Here is an 11,970-nt window from a genome sequence, read left to right on the forward strand (position 1 = left end):
TCACAGCCGTTTACTGACTGCCTCCTAGGGGCCTGGCACTGCATTATGAGATTTGCATGTGTCTTGTCTAAACACAGGCTCAGAGGTCACAGACTGGAGGCTGGGGGCTGGATGCGCCTCCCCGGGCGGGCAGGGACCAGCTCATAGTTGTCTGCTCCTAGCTCAGGGTTCAGGTACCTGCCAGGCCCCACGGGCATTGAAGGGCACACATCCCAAAACTCACTGTCTGTCCTGCTGGTGTCAGGTACCACTGGTAGTTAAAGCCAGGCTTCCTCTCCTCTTCATCACTCACACACACACTCACACACATACACATGCGTGCGCTCACACTTTGCTCCTATATTGGGGCACACAGATAGAGGGCTCACTTGATGTCTACAGTACATCTACCGTGTATACATAGTTCAAAAGTATCTCTGCCCAAGAGTGGACTCCGAACAGGAGTTTTAAAACTTCACTGAAGCAGAGGAAATTCAGGATCTTAGGGCTCATCACCTCGGGTCTCAGAATTTCCTTCCCCCAAACTGGCCTTCCATTGCGGCCTTTTAACGAGTCCAGGGCTTGGTCTTCCTCTAACCTTTAGCCACATTGATCCTGTCTCCACAGCAGAGGCTGCTGTGACTTATGAATGGCTCTCCCCGAACCCTCACCCTCCCAGACAACCAAGAATCAGACAACCACAAAGTCCCCTGTGGTGCCTGACCCTTTATCTTAAAGTTTTTTGGGTAAAATAAAAACCTGAAAAAAACTTTCTAAATGAAGTAATTCATTTAGACATTGACAGACATTAATGTGTCTTTATGAATTAATTTACTAAATTAATCAGTCAATTTAGCTGAAAAGTCAGATCCAGTAGATAACAAGCCGGTTGGATCTGGCCTGATTAAATTAGGTGACTAGAAATATCAGCTGATTAGATCAGGTCACTCAAATACTTTTCAGAAGCACCCCAGGCCCTGCCCACAGCGTGTGTTTGGGGGTTGGGCTGGTGCGGAGGACTTCTGGGATCCTGGGAGATGTCCCAGCTCAGCTTTTAGGAGCCCTGCAATTTCAGACACCAAGCTGAGTAACCAGGTTACTGGTCAGCTGTATGAGTTTCCTGCTGCTGCTGTAAAAAATTATCACAACCTTAGTAGCCTAAAACAACACAAATTTATGATCTTGCAATTCTGGAGGTCAGAGTCTGAAATGGGTCTTATGGGGATAAAATCAAGGAGTCGGCAGGACTGTGCGCCCTCTGGAGGCCGGAGGGAGAATTCATCCTCATCTTTCCCAGCCCCCAGGGGCCACCTGCTCTCTTTGGCTCATGACCTCATCACTCTGATGTCATCAGTCACATGACCCTCCTGCCTCCCTCTTTCACTTATAAAGACCCTTGTGATTACACGGGGCCCACCTAGATAATCCAGGATAATCTCTCCATCTCGATAGCCTTAACTTAATCCCCTCGGCCACGTCCCTTTTGCCATGTGAGAGAATGTATTCATAGGTTCCAGGATTGGGATCTTTGGGGGGACATCACTGTGCCTCCCGAAACAAGTAAGGCCATTGCCAGATTTTTGGAAGTCAGGGTGGCACCTCCACGGTTAGAGATACTGAAGGGCCTTATGGGATAAAACCATACACCCCTGATTCTGCCACAGATGCTGAAGTTCTTAAGGTAATTCCTCTGCATTAAGGCGTGGCTTCCAGAAAACTCCCACTACCATAGAAATATATAACGTGAGAGATAAATAGCATGTTTCTATAACGTCCATCACCTATCATCAAAGGTGAGGTGTTGGTTTATCAAACTCCCTGTGATTAAGAGGTGCTACAATTAATACACGTTGGAAGGAATTCACATAATAATACTCAGAACTTGGGACTTTCTAAGCCCAGCTCCGGACTTCAGAAAAGACAAAAAAAAAAAAAAAATTAAACTTACATCAATTACCTCTGCATGAAATATGTAACCTGGAGACAGCATCCAATAACAGACAGAGCTATGTTGAAGTCCTTACGTGTATGCTTACACGTAATCTTGTATTTTTCTCATGATTTACCTCTAGTGACAACAGGGCACTTAGTAGTTCCTTGGCTTGGAAGTGGGGAGAAAGTCTATATAAAGCTAAGCGTAAAAGTAGTTTAATACATGCCCTGTCCTAAGTGAGTGGGGAATAATGTGGTAGTTAAAAGCTGGCTGGGTCTTCAAGGAAGTTGTATTAATTCGCTGGGGCTGTCATAACAAAGGATCACAGACTGGGTGGTTTAAATAACAGAAATGTATTTCCTCACAGTTCGGGAGGCTAGAAGTCTAAGAGCAAGGTGTAGTCTGAGGGCTCTGTCCTTGGCTCCTAGGTGACCATCTTCTCCCTGTGTCTTCACGTGGTCTTCTGAGCTTGCCTGTGTCCTAATCTCCTCTTGTTATAGGGACACTTGCCTTATTGGCTCAGGGCCCACCCTAATGACCTACTTTAATTAACTTCTTTAAAGATCTTGCCTCCAAATACTGTCACATTCTGAGCTCCTAGGGGCTAGGACTTCAACGTGGAAATTTTGGAGACACACAGTTCAGCCCATAACAGAAATGTAGGACTTCGTCAAGCAAGGAGGAAGAGAAACGGAGGCGCAGGAGGGGCGAATGCATGTATTTGGAAGGGAAGGCTCAAGAGATGAGCTGTAACTTGGGTGAAAGAGAGTTTAACTTGCCTTTGATTCGAGGGAGAGACACCAGCTACAGGGAGACAAGATAGTAAGGGGCAGGCCTTCCCTGGCGTCCAGCGGTTAAGACTTCACGCTTCCACTGCAGGGGGCGCGGGTTCGATCCCTGGGTGGGGAGCTAAGATCCCACGTGCTGTGCAGCCAGAAAAAGGAAAGAAAAGAAAAAAAAAGATAGTAAGGAGCTTCCAGATGCCTCTGGATGATTCACTAATAAAAGTTTAGTTTCAAGGTTTTCAGGTCTTCTTTGATCTATGTTCTGCTTGTTGTAGCACTTACAGCACATCCACATCTCAAGAGTACCTAGAATACGTGTTTCCCTCCATGACTAGAAAATGCTATCTTTAACCTTCTGTCATGAGGCAATCAGTCAAAATGGAAGAGATCTGCAAGTTCCCCCACTTTACCTCTTTGGGGACGGAAAAGTCTGCCATATTATAGCTTTGTCAGTAAACCTTTCTACCTAATTTCCTCATCTGTAATAAGACAAGATATGATGATTCTAAAATTGCATTATTGGACTTCCCTGGTGGCACAGTGGTTAAGAATCCGCCTGTCAATGCAGGGGACATAGGTTCGAGCCCTGGTCTGGGAAGATCCCACATGCCACAGAGCAACTAAGCCCGTGCGCCACAACTACTGAGCCTGCGCTCTAGAGCCCATGAGCCACAACTACTGAGCCCGTGAGCCACAACTACTGAAGCCCACACGCCTAGAGCCCGTGCTCCGCAACAAGAGAAGCCACCGCAGTGAGAAGACCCTGCACCGCAGCGAAGAGTAGCCCCCGCTCGCCGCAACTAGAGAAAGCCTGTGCACAGCAATGAAGATGCAACGCAGCCAAAAATAAATAAATTTATATACATATAAAAAAAAGAACACCAGGGACCCACCCTACTCCAGTATAACCTCATTTTCACTCATCACATCTATAACCAGCCTATTTCCAAAGAAGGTCACCTTCCAGGGTACTGGGATTAGGACTTCAACATATGAATTTTAGGGGAGACATAATTCAACCCATAACCCTGCCCATCAGTGGGTTAAAAAATAATGAGACCTTTAACTCTTCCACCTCTTCGCTTTCAAAAGAGAGACTCAGGCTTAATCAACATTCACCTATATTTCTGTAATGATACTTTTAATCAATAATTAACTCAAAAGCAATTAAAAGAAAACGCTTAAGTCAACTAAAAAAAAAAGAGTCTTGATTATAAATTGGATCTTGCTTCAGGGGTGCAGAAAATCTGTTTGCCTCTAGAATTTTCCTGGTCCTTCAGGTGTATCTGTGTTTCTCTTCCAACTCATGTATGCATTAGATGTAGAAGTTATTTTCAGAACACTCCATTGAGGAATTCTTGATGCAACGAAGTATTTCTTGTAGACCACCTGTTGTGATTCAGGGGTTTGTAAGGCATCTGTAAGGAAGAGAATTGACTCTCGCTGGTGACTAGGAGTAACCACGATATAGACTCAGTTGGTAAAACTAAGTGGAGTCTCCCTCCTTCCAGTCTAGACTCACTCAGCATTCCTCAGAGCACATACTTATAAATAAAACAAATGCAACATTTGTATTCCTCTTGTATCTTACAAGAACACGTTAATAGGACACGCTGGGTTGGCCAAAAAGTTCGTCTGGCTTTTTCCATACCATCTTACGGAAAAACCCAAACAAACTTTTTGGCCAACACAATACTTTAAATCTTCACTTTTCATTAGCTTTTACAGAGAATAATATTGCTGTAAATTCCATATTACAGTAGTAATATTTTCTGATAACTTAAGAACTCAAAGTGGCCGCAAAGGACTTCCACAATTTAAGAAAAAAAACACAGTTTAATGTGGATTTTTAAAGACAAGTGTACGACTGCCGTTTGGGAGTATTCCTTTAACCCTGGTTTAAAGATGTCTACTACTCTGAACATTTAGTACCTGATTTCTTAGAGGCATAGCATTTTAAAACCAGATTTAGAACAAAAATCTCATTAAATAGCCAGTAGCTATTTAATTTAAATGTTAGCCAGTAGCACCTGGCTAACATCCTCAAAGTAAATCAGTTGAAATGAAAAATCTGTCTTGGGGGTGGGGGGGGAGGTGCACATAGAACGTATCTTCTGGAACAGTAGGGACATCTTGTGGCCAATTTTATTAAGGATTTTTTATTTTTAATAAGATACTTTGATTCAAATATAGTGAATGGTTACAGTGTGTTAGTAATTGTTTTCTATGCAGGGGGTAAAAAGATGAATGAAACATAAATCGTGTTTTGAAAAATCTATCAGAATAGAAAGAGATTGAACATTTTAATATGACCAAGCCTTGTTTTATTTACTTGCACACAAGAAATCCAGGTCATCTTGTAAGAAATTTTAAGTACAGATATAATAGGCGTCTGTGGTTTTTCAATCCCTCAGCTCAGTTTTACTTTGAGGTCATCCCACCCTCACTCATTGTCTATATGTTGGGCTAGGACTGCTGGTCAACCCTTCTGGCTCCAGGCCCCTCCATTCCTCATATTCTATCAGGAGCACAGGATCCAAACAAGGTCAAAATCAAGGGAGTTCACTTCCAAACTTTTGTTTGATCTAGAGGGAAGATCTGCTGGTTGCTTGTCAACCTGGATCTTCTGATAACTGGCCGCCATGATGTTGGGAGAGCATGCCTGGGAGTGAAGGAGCCCAGAGGAAACCAAGGCAGGAAATGAAGAGTTTGAGGTCTGACCATGGGATTGGAGCACCTGGACCCAGTTATACTACCATGGAGTGTTCAGTCAAAAGGGTTGATCCTGCAACAAACGTGACTGAATAAATGCAAAACAAATGCACACACAAGCAAATACATTAGCCTATGTACAAATGAACATATACACAAATACATAATAAAGTATATTGAAATATAGTTCTAAAACTTAGCTTTAATGGCTGAATACGTTATGAAAAACTTTCCACGTGATTAAATGTTGCACTGCATTATTCTCACGGGTTGCACAGTTTTCCATGCTATAGAGGCATCATAATTTATAAAATCAATTGTCATTTATTGGACACTTTGAACTTCCAGTCTTGTTTGCAGTTTTTGTGGCTATCAACCATGCTGCCATTTTTCATGTTTTCCTGAAAAATTGTCAGATTACTTCTTTAGAATTAGAGAGGATTTTTTTTAACAGTTCAGTCTGTAATTATCTCATTATATTTGAGATAAAACAAAGATAAGTTGGGAGTATTCAGATGACTTTATTACCCTATTTATTATTTTATAGAAAATATAAATGCCAGGGCCCTGCTATTGTTTAAGATTCAGACAGTGAGACCATTTGCCTCAGGAATCAAAATATCTCTTCTAAGAGGAAAATACCCCCATCCATGAAGTCTGTCACCCTGATGCCGGGGATGGGAGATGGGGACTTCCATGAATGGTTTTAGTTTATTTTCCTTTTTGTCTACACACCCACAAATAAATACATGAAAAGAGGTTCAGTATTATTGTTGATTAGGGCAAAAAATGAACACCACAAAGAAATGCCCAACACAATGATGAGATAGCCTGTTAGTAGGGCTAAAATTAAAAAGTCTTAATTTTAGGTGAAGATGTAGGTGGAATGTAGGTAAAGATGAGCAGTGGTAACCCTCACAGCTGGTTGACAGGAATGTAATGTGGAACTGCCACTGACAGTCTGTTAGAAAGTTAAACATGCTCCCATCATAGGATCCGGCCATCCCATTCCTAGGGATTAACCCCAAGTCCATACAAAAATGTTTTTACACAAAGACTTATCTATGAATGTTCATAGCAAATTTTTTTCATCATAGCCCTGACTGGAAACAACGTAGACATACGTATGTGTTAACAATCTGTGGTGCATCCGTGTAAAAGTATACAACTCAGCAGCAAAAAGAACAAACTACCCATTCAGATATCACAGGGATGAATATCAAAATCATTATTCTGAGTGAAATAGTTTATCACAGAAGAGTACATACTATAGGATTCCTTTTATGCAAAATTCTATTAAACACAACCTAATCTGGAGTGATGAAAAGGAAATCAGTGGTTGTTCGGGGCTGGGAGTAGGGGAGAGATGACTGCACGTGGCATGAAGCAGGTCTGGGGACAAGGGGAATCTGAGTCTTGATTATGGTTGTGTTTTCATGGGTGTATCCATCTGTCAAATCCCTGAACTGTACTGAACTATACACTTGAAATGGAGGCAGGTTATTGTACATAAATTAGACCTTGATAGAGCTGATAACATCATTTAAACAACAAACATGTATGCTGCTTGCAAGAGATTTGTAAAAACTCTGACTGTAGATTTAAGATCTGTGCATTTTCTGTATGCAAAATTTACTTCACTTTAAAATGAAGAAAAAAGAAAAAAACTTTCACGCAAAACAACAAAACATATTTTGCAAGAACATATCCATAAAATGGGGGGAGACTTAATATTGAGAAGCAAGGAACAGTCTTGGCCACGAGGTTGAATGATTTCCTCAAATGGGATGTTTGGTTGCTTGTTCTTTTTGAGAGTGAAGCTCTTACACCCATGTGGGTAAGGAAGAAAGGAGTGGGGAATGGGAATAAAAGGAAACAAATAGAAAAAGCAGCGGGCTTTCTGTGGGCATGACGGTAATGTTCCTTGGATGGAGCAGTTACCATATCTACATTTGTTTGCCATCTTGCAGAAATTTGTGGAAATCTCTGATTGACTGATGATTCCTTTCCCAGTTTCATCATCTGCGAGAGTCTACCTATTTTTTAAAATTATTTGTTACCACCTTTACCATTATACATGTGATCTGAGACAAGATAATGCCATTAAATTACCTCTAACAATAATTTCTAAATTTGGCCCTTTCGAAAAAAACATTTTGCATTTTGAGTGATAAATTGTACAGCTACAGTTGTAAAAATATGTCCCTGAAGACTGACCAAGAGGGAACTGTGATGGAAATTGCCAAGGCCTCTCTGTTCACTGCTTCTTGTCTGGCCAGTTTCTACCCTTAACTCTGAGGCGATTGCTTTTAATAAATATATAAGTGCATCCATTCTTGGCCACTAGGTGGCTCTCTACTAGAAAACACGGGCTTTGCAGGTTCTTCCTTCCACAATGCTAAGCAGTCACCTTAGTATTTGACCTGTTCTCTCCCTTCCAACATATGTGTGTTGAGTTTTCCTCTTTATGGGTTTGCAAAGAACAAAAGTAGTAACGCTGAGTACATAAATACTTGGACAAAACATGTATTATTTTAAACTAAGGGAACATTTGTTGCAGCAGGAATATTCTACTGGGTCAGGCAGTTCACTGAAAGGTGCATCCTTCGTTCCTTTGTTCCTCCCTCCCTCCCTCCCTTCCTTCCTATTTCTTTCTGTCTCTGTCTATCTCTCTTTCTCCCTTTCTGTCTCTCTCCCTCTCCCTCTGGCTCTCTCTTTCTTCCTTTCTTTCCTTTCTTTTTCTCAGCACTTCATACTTGTTTCTTCATTTCCTTGGTGCCGTGGGGTTCTGGCTCCAGAGTGTAGCAAGTAAAAGAAATTAGAGGCCTGCACCCTGGGGCAAACGGCACTGACATGCAGTTTCTGTTCTGGCCACACTAGCAACCTTCTCCTCAGTCTGAGTCTTACAGCGCCTGCGGAACTGGAAGGCTGTTCTTTTACCCGAACCACAGGTTCCTTGATGTTGTCCAGCAGCTGAAACAACTGCTCCTGAGTCACTTACACAAAGGAAGTCAGGGGCTGGGCGTGGCTCAGGCAGAGGGACATCTAGATGAGTGCTCCAATCACATCCTTCTCAGGATCACCCCCTGGCTGTGTGCCCACAAGCAAGTTACCTAACCTCTCTGTGTCACAGTTTCTTTATCTGTAAAGGGAAGATAATCATTTTACCTACTTCATCTGATTTTTGTGAATAGATAATGAGTAAAGTACTTAGAACCACACCTGAGACATAGTAGATGGTCAATAAATGTTAGCAACGATAATCCTAATGACTACTATTATTAACACAGGCTGACATAAAGTTAAAAGAAAATCAAGACTAGCAAGTAGCAGATGAGATGACTTATAGTTCTTTCTCCTCAGGCTTTGTCTTCAAAATCTCTTTGGACGGAGGACTAGGGTCTTTTCCTTGGTTAAAAAGGCCTGCTTACCAGGCCAAAGTACAGGGTGACAGCGTGTATGCCACAGTAAGGACCCTGCTACCCTGCTTCCAGATGGTATGTAATTGTCTTAAAATTTGAAGAGTTTTTTTTGGGTCCTAGAATAACATCTTTCACATGTGAGGAGAAATGGCTGTTCTTTTCTGCAGGGGGAGTTACAGAAAATGTAGAGATCATAGCCTTGTCCTGGAACTGGCCTTATGTTTCCATTTCCAGAATAAGAAGGAAGGTCAACTTAATATATTTTAAGGACGTGATGCCATACTTTGTCATTAACTGTGATTATACATAAGGCTTCTCGGACATCCTCTATTCTTATGAGAGATTTTCTGGTATGTTGTGGAAATATCTCATAGAACAGGAGACAAGCTTGGGTTGTTTTCAACAGAAGGAGCCATGTTCAGAAATCAAAACTACTATTCTCGACAGTCACACTGTATTATTTCTGATAATTACTTTCATTGCTTCAGGCTTCCTTGTCAGATTTTCAGAAATCACAGGTTTACATTTGCATAAGACACCCTGCTTTGTTCCTGAACCTCGAGGGCCTTTAAACTGTTTTTACAAGGTTTGCAATGACCTTCTTATTGTTAAACCTCATGGAGCGTGGAGAACGTTCAGTCCTGAACTAACAAAACAGGTCTGAAGCTTATGGGCCACTCCCTTTCAAAGCAACTTCTCGTCTTGACTTTTATGAAGCCACAGTCTTGCTACTTTTCTGGCACTGCTTCCATCTCCTATATGACTCCTCTCTCTCAGTCAGGTTATAGAATTTGGGGAAAGGAAGGATTCTGTCACAGACTCTTCACTTCCACCACACAACCTGCCATCATTCCCAGCCCTACCATCGGAGGCAATCACTGTTCTGATCTCTTTCTCCCCTAGATTGGTTTTGCCTGTTTGTTTGTATGAAACCAATTCTGTTTCATACAAACAGAATCATAGAGTTTGTACATTTCATTTGCAGGGTGGCTGGTGGCCTGCAGGTAATAAAATGTTCTGTTCCTGTCATCCTATCAGAGCAAAATGAAATTAATGACTGAAAAGAACTTGGGGCACAATATTGAAGGTGCAGGACACACCCTTCCTGATTTCAAGATTTACTTTAAAGCTACAGTAATCAAGACAGAGTGATATTTATGAAAGAACAGACACACAGGGGCTTCCCTGGTGGCTCAGTGGTTAAGAATCTGCCTGCCAGTGCAGGGGACACGGGTTGAGCCCTGGTCCGGGAAGATCCCCCATGCCGCGGAGCAGCTAAGCCCGAGCGCCACAACTACTGAGCCTGTGCTCTAGAGCCCACAAGCCACAACTACTGAGCCTGTGCTCTAGAGCCCGTGCTCTGCAACAAGAGAAGCCACTGCAATGAGAAGCCCGCGCACCACAACGAAGAGTAGGCCCCGCTCGCCACAACTAGGGAAAGCCCACATGCAGTGACGAAGACCCAACACAGCCAAAAATAAATAAACAAAATTAAAAAAAAAAAAAACCAGACAAATAGATCAGTGGAACAGAATTGAGATTCCAAAAATAAACCCACACAAATATAGTCAACAGATTTTTTTTATTGTGGCAAAATACACAGAGTAGAAAATTTACCGTTTAAACTGTATTTGAGCATACAGTTCAGGGATGTTAATTACATTCATAACATTGTTACAACCATTTCTAGAATTCTACCCATTTCTAGAATTTTGTCATCATCTTAAGCAGAAAGTCTACACCCATTAAACAATAATTCCCCTCCTCCCAGACGCTGGTAGCCTCTATTGTACTTTCTGTCTCTGAGTTTGTCTATTCTAGGTACCTCATATAGGTGGACTCATAGAATATATGTCCTTTTGTGTCTGGCTTATTTCGCTTAGCACAATGTTTTCAAGGTTCGTCCCTGTTGTAGCAGAATTTCATTTCTTAAAATAATATTCCGCTGTATGTATATAGCACGTTTTGTTTCTCCATTCATCAGTTGATGGATATTTGAGGCGTTTCCACCTTTGGGCTATTGTAAAGGATGCTGCTATAAACATTGGTGAACAATATCTGTTTGAGTCCTGCTTTCGGTTCTTTTGGATACATAAGTAGGAGTAAAATTGTGGGATCATATGTTAATTATACATTTGGCTTTTTGAGGAGCTGTTGAATTATTTTCCACAGTGGCTGCACCCCTTTACACTTTCACCAGCAATACACAAGGGTTGCAATTTCTCCTGATTATATATATAATAAGCATACTAACAGTGAAGCGGTATGTCATGGTGGTCTTGATTTGCACTTGCATTTTCCTAATGATTAGTGTTGTCAAGCACCTCTTCATGTGCGTATTGGACATTCATAGATCTTTTTTTGGAGGAATGTCTATTCAGGTCCTTTGCCCGTTTTTGACTGGGCTGTTTGGTTTTTGTTGTTGAGTTGTAGGACTTCTTCATGTACAGTAAACACTAATCCCTGATCAAATATATGATTTTTTTTTTTTTTTTTTTTGCGGTAAGCAGGCCTCTCTCACTGTTATGGCCTCTCCCGTTGCGGAGCACAGGCTCCGGACACGCAGGCCCAGCGGCCATGGCTCACGGGCCCAGCCGCTCCGCAGCATGTGGGATCTTCCCGGACCGGGGCACGAACCCATGTCCCCTGCATCGGCAGGCGGACTCCCAACCACTGCGCCACCAGGGGAGCCCCAAATATATGATTTTAAAACATCCTCTCCCATTCTATTGGTTGTCTTTTCACTCTCTTAATAGTGTCCTTTGATGCACAAAATTTTTAATTTTGATGGTGTCCATTTTATCTTTTTTCTGTTGTTGCCTCTACGCTTTTGATGCCATATTTAAGAAATCACTGCCAAATTTAACGTCACGAAGCTTTTCTCTTATTTTTTTCCTAATAGTGTTACAGCTTCAGGTATTTTATTTTCCTAATAGTGTTACAGCTTCAGGTATTTTATTTGGATGCTATCTTAAATAGAATTGTTTTAAATGTAAAAAAGTTTAATTCTCAAGGAAGTGGAGGATGACTCTCTACTCCTTATGTGTGGGCTGCACACATATTAAGAGCCTCTTTATAGTGGAGAAACCTGACATATTCAGGTACGTGGTCAAGGTGAACATCGGGGATAAGTCATGTT

This window comes from Stenella coeruleoalba (assembly GCF_951394435.1).
Source record: "Stenella coeruleoalba genome assembly, chromosome: 2".
In the NCBI taxonomy this organism is placed as follows: Eukaryota; Metazoa; Chordata; class Mammalia; order Artiodactyla; family Delphinidae; genus Stenella; species Stenella coeruleoalba.